This window comes from Heteronotia binoei, chromosome 5, assembly GCF_032191835.1.
Source record: "Heteronotia binoei isolate CCM8104 ecotype False Entrance Well chromosome 5, APGP_CSIRO_Hbin_v1, whole genome shotgun sequence".
Lineage (NCBI taxonomy): Eukaryota > Metazoa > Chordata > Lepidosauria > Squamata > Gekkonidae > Heteronotia > Heteronotia binoei.
The window spans coordinates 17,012,648-17,033,636 of record NC_083227.1 but is presented as its reverse complement, the minus strand read 5'-3'; the positions used below and the strand labels follow the sequence as shown (position 1 = coordinate 17,033,636).

The 20,989-nt window shown below is 50.5% G+C and overlaps 1 pseudogene; it reads right to left on the bottom strand.

The window, feature by feature from the left end:
* The window catches only part of LOC132571769 (sulfotransferase 2B1-like), an 81,327-nt pseudogene that overhangs the window by 23,822 nt on the left and 36,516 nt on the right, over positions 1 to 20,989 (bottom strand).

Genomic DNA, 20,989 nt, shown 5'->3' with positions numbered 1-20,989 from the left:
TTTTAGCCTTTTGTTTCTGTTCATGGGTTTTTCTTGGCAAGGATACTGGAGTGGTTTGCCATTTCCTTCTCCAGTGGATCACATTTAGTCTGGGTTCTCAGCTGTGGCCTGTCTATCTTGGGTGGCCCTGCATGGCATAGCCCACATTGAGTCACACAAGCCCTCTCGTCATGACAAGGCAGCAATCCATGAGAGGAATTACACGTAATAATCCATGAGTACTTAAGACTCCACAATACATGTGTTTTTTTCTTTTTTAGCAGGACACTTTTGCTAGCTACAAAGGGTGCACGTGTACTGGTGATTTGGGTAATGTTCCCTGCAAGACCCTTGCTGGGGTTGCTATAAGTCAGCTGCAAACTGATGGCACTTTGACATCCAGAATCAAGGAGAGTCCCAAAGTCAAATGCAATCCAGACAGAAGACAAAACTGGCACAAAAGCTCTTCCCTGTATGCTCAGTGACCTATGTTGGTCTGATCCTATTTAATCTATCAAATTTAAAGCAAATGATGTTACTTGACCAATAAGGTCTGTTGCTTACCAGGTGATTTGACCAATCAGGTGAGTTTGTCAATCAGACCAAATGTCCTACAGCTTCAGCAGATCCAATTAAATGCCTTCTCCCACCCTTGAATAATGAGCTTTGTGGCACAGAGTGGTAAAGCTGCAGTACTGCGGTCTGAACTCTCTGCTCATGACCTGAGCTCGATTCCAGCGGAAGCTGGATTCAGGTAGCCGGCTCCAGGTTGACTCAGCCTTCCATCCTTCTGAGGTCGGTAAAATGAGTACCCAGCTTGCTGGGGGGAAAGTGTAGATGACTGGGGAAGGCAATGGCAAGCCATCCAGTAAAAAAGTCTGCTGTGAAAACATTGTGATGCGATGTCACCCCAGAGTCGAAAACGACTGGTGTTTGCACAGGGGACCTTTCCTTTTCCCACCCTTGAGCTCAGGTGCTAAAGGAGATAGAATGCACCCTCATAGATTCTTGTGGTCTTGAAACTGTCAGGCCTACTGGTGTGGCTGGCATCTGGGTTACCTCTCATTTTGCTTCTGTCTTTAAAGCTAAACGCAGCTTGACTTAAATTTTCTTTTCTAGGCCTCAGTCTGAACCATGGTTTGAACTGAACAAGGAATTACTTAAAGGGACAAGTTTCTTTACATACCCTCACTTCCATCCCCCCTCCCCACAATTTCTTCTGCTGTTGCAGTGGAGAGGAGCAGCAAAGAGCTCCCATTAGAGCGGGCTCCGTGGTAAGATAGCTACCCTAGGTAGGATTGCCAGTCCCCAGCGAGATTCCCCCACTTTTGGGGGCTTTGGTCTGCTGCTGGCCAGCTGGGAAAACCCCACACAGTGATGCTGCGCAATGTCCCTGACATAGTGATGTCACCATGCTTAAAGATACTGCACAGTGGCCCTCTGTTTTTTGGGCAAACTCTATGGTTTTGAAGCCAAAACTCTCATAAAGGTAAAGGTAGTCCTTGTGCAAGCACCAGTCATTTCCAACTCTGGGGTGACATCGCATCATGTTTTCACAGCAGACTTTTTTTATCCCCAACAACCTGGGTACTCATTTTACCAGCCTCAGAAGGATGGAAGGCTGAGTCAACCTTGAGCCAGCTACCTGAACACAGCTTCCTCCGGGACCAAACTCAGGTTGTGAGCAGAGCTTGGACTGCAATACTGCAGCTTACTACTCTGCCCCATGGGGCTCTCTTAGTTATGGAAACTCACATAATTTCGCCCAAAAACCACAGCATTGCCTCCAATGTGACGTCACTTCCAGGTGACAGCATCACTTCGCAACATCCTCCCCCATCCCTAGAACACCCCTCAACATGACAAAGAGGGGTCCTGGTAACCCTAGCCCTAGGTGGATGGTAGGAGAGACTGCTACAGATGGTTGAAGCCTTAGTATGGTTGTCAGTGGCTTCAGGGAAAAGCACTGAAGGAAGGTGCTTGCTGTGGCCTAGGACTGGCCTAAGGGAGGCAGAGGAAATGAGCAGCTGTCTCAGACTGAGGAACCGTCCTACACCATCTGGTGACCCTGTCTGCTGGAATAAAGAGACTCTGGCGTCTTGTTGACTTGTGACATTTGCTTGGATGTATCTGTTGATGTTGAGAGCCAGTTTGGTGTAGTAGTTAAGTGTGTGAACTCTTATCTCAGAGAACTGGGTTTGATCCTCCATTCCTCCACTTGGACCTGCTGGAATGGCCTTGGGTTAGCCATAGCTATCTTAGAGCTGTCCTTGAAAGGGCAGCTTCTGTGAAAGCTCTCTCAGCCTCACCCACCTCATAGGGTGTCTATTGTGGGGAAAGAAGATAAAGGAGATTGTAAACCTCTCTGAGTCTGATTCAGAGAGAAAGGAGGGGTAGAAATCTGCAATTCTTCTTCCCCAGCCTTCATAGAAATTCCCTCTGTCAAGTCTGCTTTCAAATGAAACTCACAACAGGAATAGAAATAGGAATTTAATACAAACACACATCTCAACAATTTGGACCTGCCCCTTTCCCTTCATTTTGTGTGTCAGTTTTGGTGATTCAGATGCTGGAGTTTTTCCAGAACTATAAAACAGACTATTCAGTCCTATTATGCTTTATCAACACCCCTGGTGCCTTAAGAGAGTTTGAGGTAGCCTTTGAAACGCACCCAAAATAAGGGCAGGAGGGTATCTCCAGAGAAGGAGGCTCCAGATAATTTGTAAATCAGAGTTGCCTTGTCAGCGCTGAAAAAGGCCACGCGGCCCCCAACGTAGTTCAGACAGACTCGGATCTTCTTGAGGGGAGTTTCTTGAAGCTCTGTAGAAGCCCTCCCATTTCCCCACCTCCCAGAACCCTTTCTCAGGACTGAAGGTGATGTCACCCTTCCTACACACAGAATTCCTGCAAACCCCACAGCCCACGCATCCTCACTTCCCACAGTGACATCCCAGAAATGGCGGCCTGCTGTGAATCTCTCACGTCCCAGAACAAAGGCATATTTGTCAAATCTCTCTGAAGAAGAAGAAGAAGAAGAAGAAATTGGATTTATATCCCGCCCTCCACTCCGAAGAGTCTCAGAGTGGCTCACAATCTCCTTTACCTTCCTCCCCCACAACAGACACCCTGTGAGGTGGGTGGGGCTGGAGAGGGCTCTCACAGCAGCTGCCCTTTCAAGGACAACCTCTGCCAGAGCTATGGCTGACCCAAGGCCATGCTAGCAGGTGCAAGTGGAGGAGTGAGGAATCAAACCCGGTGCTCCCAGATAAGAGTGTGCACTTAACCACTACACCAAACTGGCTCTCTGGATAGTTGGGCAGAGCTTGAGGCACTTTTCCTCTTCTCACACTTTTGCAATCCTTGGACAGCATGAGTTCGAGATGGGCCGTATTCGCATCCAGAGTCACAGTTGCTGTTGGAAGATAAGGAAACAGAAGTGAAGCAGGTTCAGCTGGGAGGCAAATGGAAGAGTGATTTGCCACACCCACCTGACTATTAATTCATGTCCTAGGTATGATCATTCCCTGTAGATCTCCTAGACTGGGTTGGTAATTTAGACATTTCCTTCACTGTGGCTTGTTCTATTTCCCTTTTCTTCTTTCTAGTATGAACTGGCTGGACTTGCAGGCTCTCCTTCCTTCCACTGTCCTACTTAAGGAATTCTAAAGGCATAACAGATTTCTGGGGCTTAAAGAGACAGTAATAACCCATGTGAATACACCTTGTCTTCCATATTCTATATCAGGGGTGGCGGCCAAACGTGATTAACATAAAAGCCACATAGAATAAACATCAAACGTTTGAGAGCTGCAAGACATGAACATCAGATGTTTGAGAGCAGACAGGCAGGCAGGCAAATAGATGGAGAAGAAGGAGAAGGAAGGGAGAGGTGGAAAGAAAGTAACTTTAACTTTAAATGCATTCTCCCAGCTGCTGGCTGGAGAAGTGATTTAAAGAAACAAATGCCTTCTCCGAGCCGGCTGACAGGGTAGTGAGGGCTTCAAGACCCACAAAATATGCGTGAAATAGCTACAAGTGGCTCCCGAGCCATAGTCTCAAGCTGAGGTTTTTCATGGCTACTTGCCTGGACCCTTTTTGGTTGGAGATGCTGGGGATTGAACCTGAGACCTTCTGCTTACCAAGCAGATGCTCTACCACTGAGCCACCATCCCTCCCCAAGAGCTCCTACACAAGCACCATAACCACATGAAAATGAACAGATGAACAAAATGAGTTGAACTCGCAAAATGGATCTTAGTCCTGATCCTAGGTATATTCCATGAATGACATTTCTGCTCAAATCATTAGGATTTCAAAGGAATACATTCAGGATTTGGATGTTCTTCTCTTTTGGCCAAAATTTCTCCATCTCTGATTAAACAGGGAGCAGGCCTGAAATCTCACCAAACTAACTTTATGCTGTTTGCCGCCTTGAGTCTATACAGAATGGGTGGGATATAATAACGTAAATAAATAAAAATAACAGCAGGACTCACAAAATCTTAAATCACCCTATAATTATTTGTTTTAAAATGTATATATTCCTCTTTTCCCATCATTCCAGCTGTCTCCCAAAAAGCAAAACCAAAATGTCCCCATAGATTCTGTGCTTCACAAAGTAGATAACTTGGGGGACAGAAGGACAATGGGATTTACATTCTCTAGAAATTCTCAATCAACCAGATATATGTGACTTCTAGAGAGAAACAAGTGCTTCGTGACCAAGCTAAAATTGACAAGAAATTTTAACAAGTGATTAAAAATAGAATTTGCCGCCAGAGGATGTACTGATGGCCATAGGCACAGATGGCTTTAAAAGGGAGGTTAGACAGATTCATGGAGGATAAATCTTTCAGTGGCTACTAGCCTCTGTGACTAAAGCAACTAATAGAGGTTGCTGTCCCTAATGTCTTAAATATTTAAATGGTTTAAATGCTTTAAATGTTTTAAAATTTTAAATGTATTAATTATTTTAACTGTTTTATGCTTAAACTGTATTTATGTGGAACTTTGTGCTGTGAGCTGCCCTGAGCCACTTGTTGGGAAGGGCGGGATAGAAATTATAAAATAAATAAATAAATAAGGGAACCTTCACATTCAGAGGCAGTTACCCCCTGAATGCCGGTGCTAGGAGGCCTTTAGGCTGTTATTGGCCCTCCGGAAGAAGTGGTTGGCCACTGTGTGAGACAGAACCACTGGTCTGATCCAGAGGGCTCATGTTCTTATGAGATGAAAGGAGGCAGTTGTTCCCCTCAGAGTTCACCTTCTCTGCTATCCCGATCAATCTCGACAGAACAAACCCTGATATATCTTCCTCAGAACAAAGCTTTAAGGAATTGGCTTAGGCAGAGAGGGGCGAGTTTTTAACAAGAATGTTGAGGCAATCTTATTACTGGAGAAACACCCAAGTAGAACACATTAATCAATTAAAAACCTTTACAATTAGTATGTCAAAAAATGTACCTTTGTGCAGCTGAAGTTCAGAATCCAGATTGTCTGAGAAAGTAAAGAAAGAGAGTAAGTTGTAGGGCTTTGAGCTTATGAAAGGTAGTAAAAAAAATCAGTTAACTGTTTTTGTGGGGTTTTTTTTTAGTTTTCAGCTGAAAGTTTAAGATGAAGTTACTTCTGGAAAAATTCTCCCGCAAATGTTAGTTGTGTGCAGGCTTTTTTTTCCAGCAGGAATGCACAGGAACACAGTTCTGGCTGACTTGGCACCAGGGGATGTGGCCTAATATGCAAATGAGTTTCTGCTGGGCCTTTTCTTTAAAAAGCCCTGTACTAAACAATGGTGATGTCAGGGGGTCTGGCCTAATATGAAAATAAGTCCCTGCTGTGCTTTTTCTACAAAAAAGGCCCTGGTTGTGTGCAAAGATTCAATTCCCCCCCCACACCCCATGTGAGTTTGTTCATGGTTCCTAATTATGGCTGCTGTTGGACTGAGAACACAAAGGGGAAAATGTATCACATCTGGCAGATTGACAGTTAACTATTAAAGGGACAAAAAACAATCCTGAACGTGTGGTTATCCAGAAGTTAACTGTTTTGTGTTACTTGAGAGTCACATCATAGAAAGTATGATAAGGACTGCAACCCAAGGGTCCAATCCAGACAAGTTTAGGATGCTTTCACATAGGTGTAACTCTGGTTTGGCATCCAGACTGGAGTGGGGGAGTTTAGAGATCTGCAAAAACGTTGCCACCAATCTTCTATATTTTGGGATCTCCATGACTTTGCTCTGAAATTTCCCAAATCTGTTTGATACAACCTTATGGGAAAGATTGCAGTCAAATGGTATTTTTTCACACTGTGTGGATAAGAAAGTGCAAACTTGTGAAGGCCCCACCCATATAGCACCTTTTTTCTTGCCTCACCCTCTCCATGGCTGCCATTACCCTCCTCCCACTAGTTTCTCTACTAATAGTAGCTCCTCTGAATTCCCAGCTTTAATTTTTTTTTTTTAAAGGACATCTCCAGGCTTTCTTGTTGTGGAGATACAAAGGGGAAGGTACACCTCTTATTTCTCTGCACTGCAACAGACTACAGACTTTTGATTTTTTTAAAAACAGAGAACTAAGGATTCAGAGGAACCAGCCAATCATGGCAATGGGTTATTATAATGTTATTGTGCTTTTAGCAATTAGATTTTTTAAATTAGCAGGCTGCACATTTCCTCTTATCACAATGCAATGAAAAGGGCTAGAAATATACTTTAGATCAGAGGTGGCCAAACTTGCTTAACATAACAGCCACATAGAATAAACAACAGATGCCACAAGACAGGAACGCCAGGTGCTTGAGAGCTGCAAGACAGGAAGGGAGGGAAGTCAGGCAGGCAGGCAAATGGATGGAGAAAGGAGAGGTTCAAAGAAAACAACTTTAACTTTAAATGCATTCTCCAAGCCAGCTGATGAGGTGGTGGGGGCTCCGAGAGCCACACGCTATGTGTGAAAGAGCTACATGTGGCCTCCCCAGCCAGTTTGGCTACCCCGGCTTTAGACTATTATGAATTATAGCAATAGATACTAAAGTGTTAATATGCTACAGTGATTAGTCAATTACCAATTAGGAAAATATCCCTGAAAAAATATCCGGTAGTGTATGCAGAAATTGTAGAAGGGGTTGAAACCAGGAAAATGCAAGAAAAACCTGCCATGTAGGTACTCTACTGCCTGCGCAAAGGTCTCTGTATTCACAGTGCCAAGGAAAGCTACATGGAGAATTGTTGCTAGGGGAAGTAGCTGTTAGGGTGACCATAATGTCTGAAGGCCAGCCAGGGACACGTTGGGGGGGGGGAGGTAGGGGTGCGCGCGCGCAAGTGCGCGCGCCGCCAGAAACAGGAAGTGACGTCACTTCCGGTGACGTCATGCCACCACAGGAAACAGGAAGTGACATCACTTCCTGTGACATCATTTCCCCGCGTCACCTGCCGGAAATGGGAAGTGACATCACTTCCTGTGACATCATTTCCCCCAAATGCCACTGCCGGAAACAGGAAGTGACTTCACAGCACTTCCTGTGACATCCCCAAAAATCCCCCAAATATCACCGCCGGAAACAATTTTGTTCTGAAATCCTGTATATACTTCATCAGTATATGGGATAAGGCACTTTCTCAACTGTGCTGCATAATGCAGCCGATTTATTTTGTCCTGTTTGCTCTGTTGGCTCTATCTGCGCCACCTTCATCACTTTCGGGGTGTGGATCCCCCAGTGGGGTGCTCTCCCGACTCCCTCCGCCGGCTGTTTCTGATAGCCCTGCGCCCCCTCTTTCATTTGATATGTGTCCCGTGCGGGTGCCACCCTCCCGCCGGGAGATGCCGCAAAATGAGCCCCCTTGAGGCTTATGGCGGCAGGGCTCGGGGGAAGCGAGCTAGACTGCTGTTCTTTTGAGGGGTTATAGAGTGTTTCGAGCCCGTCCCTGTGGCATCGGTCCCATCGTTGTGGGGCCCAGGGGGCCGGCGCAGCGGCACGCCGAAGCAGCCTGTCACTAATAACACAGGTCGAGATGCAGGACAGGAACCCGGAAGTGACCGACAGGCTGCTTCAGCGTGCCGCTGCACCGGCCCCCTGGGCCCCACAACGATGGGACCGATGCCACAGGGACGGGCTCGATAACTCTATAACCTCTATAACTCTATAACCCCTCAAAAGAACAGCAGTCTAGCTCGCTTCCCCCGAGCCCTGCCGCCATAAGCCTCAAGGGGGCTCATTTTGCGGCATCTCCCGGCGGGAGGGTGGCACCCGCACGAGACACATATCAAATGAAAGAGGGGGCGCAGGGCTATCAGAAACAGCCGGCGGAGGGAGTCACGAGACCACCCCACTGGGGGATCCACACCCCGAAAGTGATGAAGGTGGCGCAGACAGAGCCAACAGAGCCAACAGGACAAAATAAATAGGCTGCATTATGCAGCACAGTTGAGAAAGTGCCTTATCCCATATACTGATGAAGTAAATACAGGATCTGAGAACAAAATTGCACCAGAAGACACAAACGCAAAGCTCCCTTACACTGAATCAGTGCTTGGGTCCACCAAAGTCAGTATTGTCACATAAGAACATAAGAGAAGCCCTGTTGGATCAGGCCAGTTGTGAGGAAAAGCCCCCTACTTTTCATACATGTGAACATCATGATCACCAGCATGGTTGCCAGGGTGCCTGGAGATTTGACTCTCACGCATCTGCTCTGAGAAGTGGACTTTGCTTACAGTTTCTAAGGCTTATATGGCAGCTTTGCATTCTACATCTCTGAAGAGTGTTAGCCAGAACTACAGACATGCTCCAGCTGCTCCTTGTGTGCCCAGTCTTGGCCACTGCAGTGGAAGAAGCCAGGCCACCATGTTTCCAGCCTGGCTCCATGGACCTAAAGCTAACAACAGCAGAATCCATCTTGCTTTCCTGATCCAAGCATATCCTGCCAGGCTGAACTCATTCCTTCTTAGTGGGAAAGTCACACGTACACACCCTGAGCCTGCAAGCAACCCATCTGTTTTATGAATGGATTAATAGCTCCACTGTTGATCCTAATTGCTCAGCAATACCAGAACAATAACTCTTGTCCAGCAGAAGATGAGAAAGAGGAAGGACATCTCCTGTCTCCATCAAGTCTTTTGTCTACACCGGGTGGTACCTAGGCCAGCATTTGATTCCCTATTGTCACCTTCCCAGCTAATCCCATTTAATCTTAAGTATCCAGCCATTTCCATTCTCACCCTAGTCTAATACCTTGGAGCCGCCCCAGGCAGCATTGCAGCTTGGAAATTTCCAGCTTCACCAGACTAAGGTGAAGTTCATTGGTCAAAACTGGCATCCAATTAGGTGTCAGCAAGGGATGTCCAGCCTCCTTGGTCATCATAGAGCCTCCCCCTGCTCCTCCCAGCACCTAAGGGGTCTAAGAGAGTCTATTTAACCTCTGACCCAACTCCACTCATGTGTGCTTTCTATTCAGCAACCCCTATTACCCGCTGTCTAGATCCATCCCCAATTCTGGCCACAGTGTTGGGTCCATTTCCCCCTGTCCTCTCATGTCGCCATTGGAACCTTCCTGGAAGAACTACGATGGTAAATATCGCCCTGTATGTCTACCCTGATATGTGTCCCTATCAATCTATCTATTTTTCCTAGACCTGTATGAATGTGTGATTGATTTTGTATTTTTACCTTGTATGAAAGAAATATTATTCTAAATAAATTACAATTGGTTTTTATTAAATTAGAGTCCTTTATTGAGCATTGACTCTCTGATCGGTTGAGCCTCGTATACACAGATAACAAAGATTCCTTTTTGGGGCTAGCTGTCTCTCAGTCTAATTCCCCAAGTTGTTTTGAGAGCAGTTTCCCTAACACAGTGGCCCATCCAGTCCAACACTCTGCGTCACATAAGAACATAAGAGAAGCCCTGTTGCATCAGGCCAGTGGCCCCTCCAGTCCAACACTCTGTGTAACATAAGAATATAAGAGAAGCCCTGTTGCATCAGGCCAGTGGCCCCTCCAGTCCAACACTCTGTGCCACATAAAAATATAAGAGAAGCCCTGTTGCATCAGACCAATGGCCCCTCCAGTCCAACACTCTGTGCCACATAAAAATATAAGAGAAGCCCTGTTGCATCAGACCAATGGCTCATCCACTCCACCACTCTGGTCACATAAGAACATAAGAGAAGCCCTGTTGGATCAGGCCAGTGGCCCCTCCAGTCCAACACTCTGTGCCACATAAAAATATAAGAGAAGCCCTGTTGCATCAGACCAATGGCTCATCCACTCCACCACTCTGGTCACATAAGAACATAAGAGAAGCCCTGTTAGATCAGGCCAGTGGCCCCTCCAGTCCAACACTCTGTGTCACATAAGAACATAAGAGAAGCCCTGTTGGATCAGGCCACTGGCCCCTCCAGTCCAACACTCTGTGCCACATAAAAATATAAGAGAAGCCCTGTTGCATCAGGCCAGTGGCCCCTCCAGTCCAACACTCTGTGTCACATAAGAACATAAGAGAAGCCCTGTTGGATCAGGCCAGTGGCCCCTCCAGTCCAACACTCTGTGTCACATAAGAACATAAGGAGGGAGGAAGGGAGGAGGGAGGGAAGGGAAGGGAAGGGAGGAAGGGAGGGAGGGAGGAAGGGAGGGAGGGAGGGAGGGAGGGAGGAAGGAAGGAAGGAAGGAAGGAAGGAAGGAAGGGGGAGGGAGGGAGGGAAGGAAGGAAGGGGGGAGGGAAGGAAGGAAGAAAGGAAGGAAGGGAGGAGGGAGGGAAGGAAGGAAGGGAAGGGAGTGAGGGAAGGAAGGAAGAAAGGAAGGAAGGGAGGAGGGAGGGAAGGGAGTGAGGGAAGGGAAGGGAGTGAGGGAAGGAAGGAAGGAAGGAAGGGAGGGAGGAGGGAGGGAAGAAAGGAAGGCCGCCCCCCGCCCCCCCCGCTTTCGGCCCCCTTACCTGATTCCAGGGCGGCGGAGAGTCCAGCGGCGGCGGCGGCGATTCCAGGGTGGCGGCCTCGCGGCAAGGGAGGGAGCTGCCGGCGCTGGCCTCTGGAGGCCTCCAGGGACCAGCGCCGGCTGCTCCGCGGCTTTCCCGCGGCCTCCGCTGGTCCCTGGAGGCCCTCCAGAGACTCTGGAGGGCCTCCAGGGACCAGCGGAGGCCGCGGGGAGGCCTTCGCTGGCCGGCGCTGGTCCCGGAAGGCCTTCCAGAGGCTCTGGAAGGCCTTCCGGGACCAGCGCCGGGTACTCCGCGGCTTCCCCGCGGCCTCCGCTGGTCCCTGGAGGCCCTCCAGAGACTCTTGAGGGCCTCCAGGGACCAGCGGAGGCCGCGGGGAGGCCTTCGCTGGTCGGCGCTGGTCCCGGAAGGCCTTCCAGAGGCTCTGGAAGGCCTTCCGGGACCAGCGCCGGGTGCCCCGCGGCCTCCCCGCGGCCTCCGCTGGTCCCTGGAGGCCCTCCAGAGACTCTGGAGGGCCTCCAGGGACCAGCAGAGGCCGCGGGGAGGCCTTCGCTGGCCGGCGCTGGTCCCGGAAGGCCTTCCAGAGGCTCTGGAAGGCCTTCCGGGACCAGCGCCGGGTGCTCCGCGGCTTCCCCGCGGCCTCCGCTGGTCCCTGGAGGCCCTCCAGAGACTCTGGAGGGCCTCCAGGGACCAGCAGAGGCCGCGGGGAGGCCTTCGCTGGCCGGCGCTGGTCCCGGAAGGCCTTCCAGAGGCTCTGGAAGGCCTTCCGGGACCAGCGCCGGGTGCTCCGCGGCCTCCCCGCGGCCTCCGCTGGTCCCTGGAGGCCCTCCAGAGACTCTGGAGGCCCTCCAGGGACCAGCGGAGGCCGCGGGGAGGCCTTCGCTGGCCGGCGCTGGTCCCGGAAAGCCTTCCAGAGGCTCTGGAAGGCCTTCCGGGACCAGCGCCGGGTGCTCCGCGGCTTCCCCGCGGCCTCCGCTGGTCCCTGGAGGCCCTCCAGAGACTCTGGAGGGCCTCCAGGGACCAGCGGAGGCCGCGGGGAGGCCTTCGCTGGCCGGCGCTGGTCCCGGAAGGCCTTCCAGAGGCTCTGGAAGGCCTTCCGGGACCAGCGCCGGGTGCCCCGCGGCCTCCCCGCGGCCTCCGCTGGTCCCTGGAGGCCCTCCAGAGACTCTGGAGGGCTTCCAGCGACCAGCGGAGGCCGCGGAGAGGGGAAGGCGGGCGGGGAAGGCGGCGAGTGAGGGCCTCTCCGCTACCGGCGCTGGCCTCTGGAGGCCTCCAGGGACCAGCGCCGGCTGCTCCGCGGCTTCCCCGCGGCCTCCGCTGGTCCCTGGAGGCCCTCCAGAGACTCTGGAGGGCCTCCAGGGACCAGCGGAGGCCGCGGGGAGGCCTTCGCTGGTCGGCGCTGGTCCCGGAAGGCCTTCCAGAGGCTCTGGAAGGCCTTCCGGGACCAGCGCCGGGTGCCCCGCGGCCTCCCCGCGGCCTCCGCTGGTCCCTGGAGGCCCTCCAGAGACTCTGGAGGGCCTCCAGGGACCAGCAGAGGCCGCGGGGAGGCCTTCGCTGGCCGGCGCTGGTCCCGGAAGGCCTTCCAGAGGCTCTGGAAGGCCTTCCAGAGGCTCTGGAAGGCCTTCCGGGACCAGCGCCGGGTGCCCCGCGGCCTCCCCGCGGCCTCCGCTGGTCCCTGGAGGCCCTCCAGAGACTCTGGAGGGCTTCCAGCGACCAGCGGAGGCCGCGGAGAGGGGAAGGCGGGCGGGGAAGGCGGCGAGTGAGGGCCTCTCCGCTACCGGCGCTGGCCTCTGGAGGCCTCCAGGGACCAGCGCCGGCTGCTCCGCGGCTTCCCCGCGGCCTCCGCTGGTCCCTGGAGGCCCTCCAGAGACTCTGGGGGGCCTCCAGGGGCCAGCGGAGGCCGCGGGGAGGCCTTCGCTGGTCGGCGCTGGTCCCGGAAGGCCTTCCAGAGGCTCTGGAAGGCCTTCCGGGACCAGCGCCGGGTGCTCCGCGGCTTCCCCGCGGCCTCCGCTGGTCCCTGGAGGCCCTCCAGATACTCTGGAGGGCCTCCAGGGACCAGCGGAGGCCGCGGGGAGGCCTTCGCTGGTCGGCGCTGGTCCCGGAAGGCCTTCCAGAGGCTCTGGAAGGCCTTCCGGGACCAGTGCCGGGTGCCCCGCGGCCTCCCCGCGGCCTCCGCTGGTCCCTGGAGGCCCTCCAGAGACTCTGGTGGGCCTCCAGGGACCAGCGGAGGCCGCGGGGAGGCCTTCGCTGGCCGGCGCTGGTCCCGGAAGGCCTTCCAGAGGCTCTGGAAGGCCTTCCGGGACCAGCGCCGGGTGCCCCGCGGCCTCCCCGCCGCCTCCGCTGGTCCCTGGAGGCCCTCCAGAGACTCTGGAGGGCTTCCAGCGACCAGCGGAGGCCGCGGAGAGGCCTCCGCCACCGCTGCCGGCCCCGCGCGCGGGCGGGGAAGGCGGCGAGTGAGGGAGGGAGCGTCCCTGCGCGTGCGCAGGGGCCCTGCGCAGGTGCAGGGACGCTCCCTCCCTCACTCGCCGCCTTCCCCGCCGGCGCCCGCGGCCCACCGCCTCCGGGGCTGGCTAAACCGGGACCTTTAATGGTCCCAGTATAGGCAGCCCGGGAGCCGGGATTGGGTGGCCAGAACCGGGAATGTCCCAGGAGACCGGGACGGTCTGGCCACCCTAGTAGCTGTTGACCCTTTAGTAAAATGAAGGCACCTTAATCAAAGATGGGGGGAAAGGTATAACAAACTGGAGAGCAACACAATAGAAATCGACCAAATTTAACATATCCTTGTGCAGATTTCAGTCTGTCTCTTTTGTGTCTTTTAAAATAAAATACATTTTTAAAAAAGAAAACACTCCATTATCAAAGATTTCAGGTTTTCACGGCTGGTAACATCATTAGGGTTTGTAGAATCTTTCAGGCTCAAGTGCCGTGTTCTACTGGAGAAAGCCCTCCATCCCAAGAGACCATCCACACCAAATCCCGAGCCACACACAAATGTAGGTACAGCCTTCCTGCCCTACATAAAATCTGTCACCGACCGCATTGGCAAAATTCTCAAACGCCACAATGTTGACGCAGTCTTCAAACCCACACAACAGATCCGCCACTTGCTGCGCTCGGCCAAAGATATGAGAGATCCACTTTCAACCCCTGGAGTCTACAAGATACCCTGCTCCTGTGGTGCAGTCTACATTGGCGCTACCCAACGCAGTATCCACACCCGCCTCACCGAACACAAGAGACACTGTTGCTTGTTTCAGCCAGAAAAATCAGCTGTGGCTGAACATGCACTTCAAGAAGGAGACCACGTCATCCACTTTGAAAGAACTGAAGTCCTTTCTACGGCCTCACATTATCATACCCGCCTGAACAGAGAAGCTATTGAGATTTACAAACACCAGCACAACTTTAACAGAAAGGAAGAAGGCATTTCCATCCACCAATCTTGGTATCCAGCTTTGCAAAACACCCTACAGACTATAAATTGCAGAAATTCACAGAACAACCAGCACATTCCACAGAACAATCAGCACAGTCAACAACCATCTTCCTTTTCTTCACACCCCTTCCAACCCTCCCAGCAATTAACACAGAACAATGGTCACATTCAACAGCCAATATCCTTATCACTACCCTTCCAGGAAGCCCCACCAAACAATGGGCACATCCACAAACCTATTGCCCTTTCACCACACCCCCTCCAGTCTAGAAATAGCAGCTCTCCAGCAGCCCTGGCCTCACTCAATGCACAGCAGCCAAGAAGGTCAGAGCGCCTGCTCCGGCTGCAATGCCACTGAGGATGTTCTCCACAGCCGAGAATGAAACGTCTGGAAGAAAAACTTTCTCCAGTAGAACATGGCACTTGATGTCACGGCTGGGGCGGGTCAGGCAAAGTCCAGGGGCAGTCCGAGGTCTGTAGCCAGTAAGCAGGAGGGTCCGAGGCGCCAAATCCGAATCACTGTACAAGTATCGCAGGTCCGAGGTCCAGAGGCCGAGGTCAGGGAGTCCAGAAACCAAAGTCAAGCCAGAGTGGATGCTAGAACATCAGGGAAATGACTAGTTGCTTCCACAAAGCCTCCTCCCAAAGCCTACAGTTATATAGCCCTCTGCTGGCTGTTGCCCATTTGGGCTAATTGCTGGCTCAGAGAGGCAGCCAGGATCCTGTTGCAACTCAAGCATCCTTGCTCTTAGAAGGGCCAGAATCCTCTCAAAACTCAGGGCTCAGGGAGCATCTTGCTTGTGAGCGTGCCGCCCTCCTCCAATCCCTGAGGTCCTGACGGAGGCAGTCACGCACACGCACCACCCGAGAGGGCGAGGCAGGGGGGCTGGGATCTTCTCCAGCAGGAGGCAGGGGCACTGGTGCAGGTGGCAGGGGCACAGTTTCTTCTGCAGGCTCAACTTCCTCTGCAGGGTCCCCAGCACCCATGACACTTGAGCCCGAAAAATTCTTCAAACCCTAATGATGTTACCAGCCGTGAAAACCTGAAATCTTTGACTTCATATTTTTGCTCTGGATGCTTTGTAAATTCTGAGAGTGGGTAGTGGATGCCATCATAAAAATGGAGGTTGGCCTAAGCGGACTGTTGGGGCCTTCCAGCCTCAGTGACCTCCTCCAATGGAGGCATCTGCAGCACATGGAAAGGATGAAGTGGAGGAGAAGAGAATGATGTTAAACTGTTTTGATTCTCCACTGGGGAGAAAGGCAAGGGATTAATGAATAAAGGTGAAGCCTCTTGGGCTTTTCTGAGGCACTTCTCACATCTAGAAGGCAGGGGCAAATTGAACTTAAGCATATTGAAAAATTTAAACCAGAACAATTGATCAAAAAGATTATTGGGGCGCATTCCTGGTCATTATCTCCAAATGGCTATATCAGGGCTTTTTTGGAGCAGGAATGCAGTTCCGGCTGGCTCGATGTCAGGAGGTGTGGCCTAATATGCAAATGAGTTCCTGCTGGGCTTTTTCTACAAACAAAGCCCTGGCTATATCTCTGCAAGCCTCCTAGTAAGAATGTATAGCAGCTTTTCCTTTATGCAGATATGAGTGTTGTCTTCTAGACTGGTTCACATTGGTGCTGTTTGCTTTATTGAGACATTTTTATTGAGGCTGGAAGGTCCCAACAGGGTGCTTAGGCAAAGGTAGGAGGGAAGCCTGGGCACTCTGTGACTTCCAGACAGTCTGGAAGGGGTGGAGGGGGGGCGGATTTTCCTCATGAGGAAAGCCTAGCTGTCCTGTGCCTCCTCAACAGTCAGAGAGGTGGAGGTTTTGTCAGTTTCTCACGGGATGGGTTCGGGCTCTGCAGGTAGAGTTGCCAAGTTCAATTCAAGAAATACCTGGGGCATTGGGGGTGGAGCCAGGAGATATTGGGGATGGGGCCAGGAGCAAGGTTGTGACAAGCACAATTGAACCCTGAAGGGAATTCTGGCCATCACATTTAAAGGGACCATACACCTTTTAAATGCCTTCCCTCCATTGGAAATAATGAAGGATCGGGGCATCATCTTTTAGAGAATTGAACCCCCTGATCCAATCCTTTTGAAACTTGGTGGGTATTTTGAGGAGAGGCACTAGATGCTATGCTTAAAATTTGGGGCCTCTGCCTCAAAACACAGCCTCCCCAGATACCCGTGGATCAATTCTCCATTATACCCTGTGGGAATCAATCTTCATAGGGAATAATGGAGTACCCAACAGACATCCCCCTTCCCTCCCCCCCCCCCACTTTCTAATGACCCTGAGGAGAGGGGAGGGCCTCCAAACCGGGGGATCCTCTGCCCCCACCTGGTGATTAGGCAAAGCAAGAAAAATACCGCGCACCAAATGTTGCAATATAAGTGCAAAACAGTCTTTTACTCAACCACTTCATCACTGTAATTCTTAAATGTCCTTCAAAGCAAATAAACAGTATAAACTCAAACTTTAAATGTTGCCAGGTATGAAAGTCTGCTGTCTTCTTGTCTTTCTGTTGAGAGACACAGATAGCCCGGTTGTAATTCAACAGGTGTAGTAGCAGCAACACGAGTCCTAGGTTCAAGTTCGTGTTTCCTTTACACTTCCTCTGGCCGCTGTTTTTACACTCTGGAACCCGTGTTTAGGCAACAGCGCACAGTCATATCTTATCAGTATCCACAAACGGTTCAAAATTATTGTGCTCTGGTGTCATCCTTCCTGAACTAAGACAAAAATCTGTGAGCTGGAGGCTAAACACCTGTGAGCTAGCTCACGCTAACTCAGTTTAGAGGGAACACTGCTGGTTATTACAGCAAAATGGCTATGTCTCTGCAAGCATCCTAATGAGAATTTTTAGTGACTTTTCCATTATCCATATCCAAGTGTTGCCTTCTAACTGGTTCACATTCGTGCTGCTTGCTTTGCATTATGTACTGTATAATCTGGGGAGAAGATAGCTCTTTGTTTGCACCTTACTCAGTAAGGGATTATCTTTCTAGGTTCCGACTTGAAACAAACTGTCATGAGGATAGGGAAATGAGCTGCAGAATACATTTGATTCCTGCTTCACCTGTGTTTTTCTTTCTTTAGCACCAAATGGATGCTTATATGAACATCCCGGATGAAATGAGAAACGAGCTTAAGATCTATTCGGAGATTTCTGGGAAAGTAACCCAAGAGTGGCTGGTAGGTACCACACACACACAACACACAAGAAGAAACTCAAACTGTGGACACAGGGTGACACCAAGTTACAGAATAAGCTGTGGAGTCTTGTGAGCAAAAATTCTACTTCCTGAGCTACTGAACATAAGAACATAAGAGAAGCCATGTTGGATCAGGCCAATGGCCCATCCAGTCTAACACGCTATGTCACACAGCGGCCAAAAAACCCAGGTGACATCATATGAGCATATGAAGCTGCCTTATACTGAATCAGACCTTTGGTCCATCAAAGTCAGTATTGTCTTCTCAGACTGGCAGCGGCTCTCCAGGGTCTCAAGCGGACCCTTTGCCTGGACCCTTTTTTGGAGATGCCAGGGATTGAACCTGGGACCTTCTGCTTCCCAAGCAGATGCTCTACCACTGAGCCACTGTCCCTCCCCATCAGAATGGCCATCAGCAGGGCCAGGACTCCAGAAACCCTCCCACTGTCCCCCACCCCTACCAAGCACCAGGAACAGAGAGCATCACTATCCCAGAAAGGGTAAACAAGGAGCTCATCTGAAGGCACTTGAATATGAGGGAGGATTGTAGGAGAGCATGCTATCTCCAGTTTACACACTGATTCAGTATTCTTAGTTTAGTGGAAAAGATCCCATGTGGCAGAGCTGAGAAAGACCTCAGTCTAGCTCAAGGGTGGCCAAACTGTGGCTCAGGAGCCACATCAGGCTTTTTCATATGTGTTGTATGGTTCTTGAAGCCCCCACCACCCCGTTGGCTAGTGTGGAGAAGTCACTTCTCTCTTTAAATTACTTCTCCAAGCCAGCCAGTGGCTTGGAGAATGCATTTAAAGTTAAAATTGTTTTCTTTCCACCTCTCCCTCTCTCTTCCTTCCCCATTTATTTTCCTTCCTTCTTTCTTTCCTGCCCGCCTGCTCTCAAACATCTGATGTTCGTGTCTTGTGGCTCTCAAACATCTGACATTTATCCTATGTGGCTTGCTCTTTAAGCAAGTTTGGCCAGCCCTGGTCTAGCTAGCACTGGAGTATGGCTACCAGTTTCGAAGAGAAAGTCCTGGGCCTGATGAAGCCGTGTCTGGGCCAGTCTACTGTGAGGCACCTTTATATGCAGCACCAGCTCTAGGGTGCCAATGACCTAGGCAAGACGCCCCACTCCCAGCAAGGGCAAGCCCAGCTGCAGCACAGTGTCTGCATCCAGAGCCACCGCTGACTGCCTTCACCTGACCTCCCACGTCTGACATGCGGACAGAATGATGACAGAGGTGGGGCGACAGCAACCTGCAGGTACTGTTCCGTGCCATGGCTGATGGACTATTTCCCTCACCATAGATACAAGGCTGGGAGGCAGGGCCCAAACTGGTACCCCCTGAGCCCCGCCCTAGGTAGCCACCTAGGGCTGTAGCAGACAGGCTGCTCCTGTTTATATGTTCATGTGGAGGCTGGTGTGTTGGGTGGAGCTCTAGTTTGAGCAGATTAACTAACAGATTTCTCTTTTATAGGGTGAGAAACCCTCAAGGGTTTGATCTCATGGCTGGGAAATGCTCTCTGTCAACTGGAAACCAATGAGTTTTTGGTATTATCTGAATGAAAGTTACCAATGCTAAGCACCTTTATGTCAATTAATTTATACTTGCACACATTATCTTAGCCTCTTTATAACATCATCATCATCTCTCTCTTGTCTCTCATTGTGTCCAGGAGTTTGGAGGTGCCTTGTCCAGGTACGTGGCTTCCTTTTATCCTCCCAACTACTGATGTTCTATATGGCTCTGTTAAGAGCCTCTGGATTTTACTGGAGCCAACATTACTGCTGAAGAAACAAAATATTGCATCTGCACACACCCCTTTTTTCTGTCTTAGTCTAGCCTGGGAGATGTCCTCCAACTTTGATATGAACAATCTGGCCACCTGAATCTATGCCATGGTAACATCAAGACTAAACTACTGTAATGCACTTTACATAGGTCTTCCCTCAAAGTCAACTTGGAGACTCCACTTGGTGCAGTAGGCTGCAGCGCTGCTATTATCGGGAACTAGATGGGGCATGCGTATTACTCCCATGCTGCAGTCACTGCATTGACTCAGTTACCTGGCTGTCCTGTATGAAACCCATCATAGCCTTGTCATATATGCAAGACCACCTCTCTCTCCCTGTGCTTCCCCACGAGAGCTTTGCTCATCTGAGCAGGGACTTCTGCAGGTGCTACCCCTGCAAATGGGCAAAGTCAGCTACTGCCCATACAGGTGCACTCTTTGTTGTGGTCCCCACTTTGTGGAATAGCCTGCCTAAAGAGGTCTGCAAACTCTGCAAAACAGGAGGGTACTCTTATATAGGTTATGGGGCTGTCCTGCAACAAAACTGTTTCCGAAAGATCCTTGGGTAAAGGATTAGGAACTGCGGATTATGCCACTGTGTATAATGTGTGCTGTCTATAGCTGTAGGTAGATTCCTGCAGTGCAATTTTGGTATTCTTTAATGCATTGTATTAATACTTATACTTTGCTTCCGCACTGTTTCAGATTTCTGGTTGGTTCCAGATGTCTACAAGTCAAGTTTTATTGTAGAATATTCCATTCTGTCGATTGTCTAGACTTATACTATGTAGTCCATCGAGTCCATTTCATAAGAGACCCAACCCAAAATTCTGCGACAGTATCATCTGCAAATTTAATAATCAATCCCTCTGTTCCTTCATCCAAATAATTTATAACGATGTTGAACAAAGCAGGTCCCAGGACAGATCCTTGAGGCACTCCCACTTGTCACTCCTCTCCAAGAGGATGAGGAACCATTCACAAGCACTCTTGGGGTGTGATCTGTCAACCTAACGGTAACTATCCAATCCACATTTTACCAGCTTGTCAACAAAGATAGTATGTGGAACCTTATTTTGAAGGGGGTTGGACTAGATGACCCTGAAGGTTCCTTCCAACCCTGATTCTAGTAGGTGACATAAAAGACCTTGACCTGACACTTCTACCAGTTAGAGTAGACAATATTCATCTTGACATTCAAAGGGCTTTACTCAGTATAAGGCAGGTCCACACAGAACATAAGATCTTTGTGCTCATGTCATGTTCGAGACTTGAGAAGTAGGTCGTTCAGAAGTTTGCTTGGTGACCTTGGGCCAGTCAGTTTCCGCCCAACTTCTCTCATGAAGTGTTCGTTGTGAGGAGAAATGAAAGGGACAAGAATGACATAAGCCACTTTGGATCCTCACTGGGGAGAAAAGCAAGGGCATAAACAAAGTAAATAAATAGCAACAGTTCCTGAAGTGAGGTGCATCCAGAAGTGTGAGGGGAGGGATTTGAATGGCATCTGCCCCCAGGCACCTCCCTTTGTCTTCCAGTGGCAGGAAAACCTTAGTGGTGCCAGCAGTGTCTGTTCACATGGGGGAGGAAGCCTTTCCACTCTACCCTCTTCCATTACTTTATTTTTTACATTTACCACCCTGCTT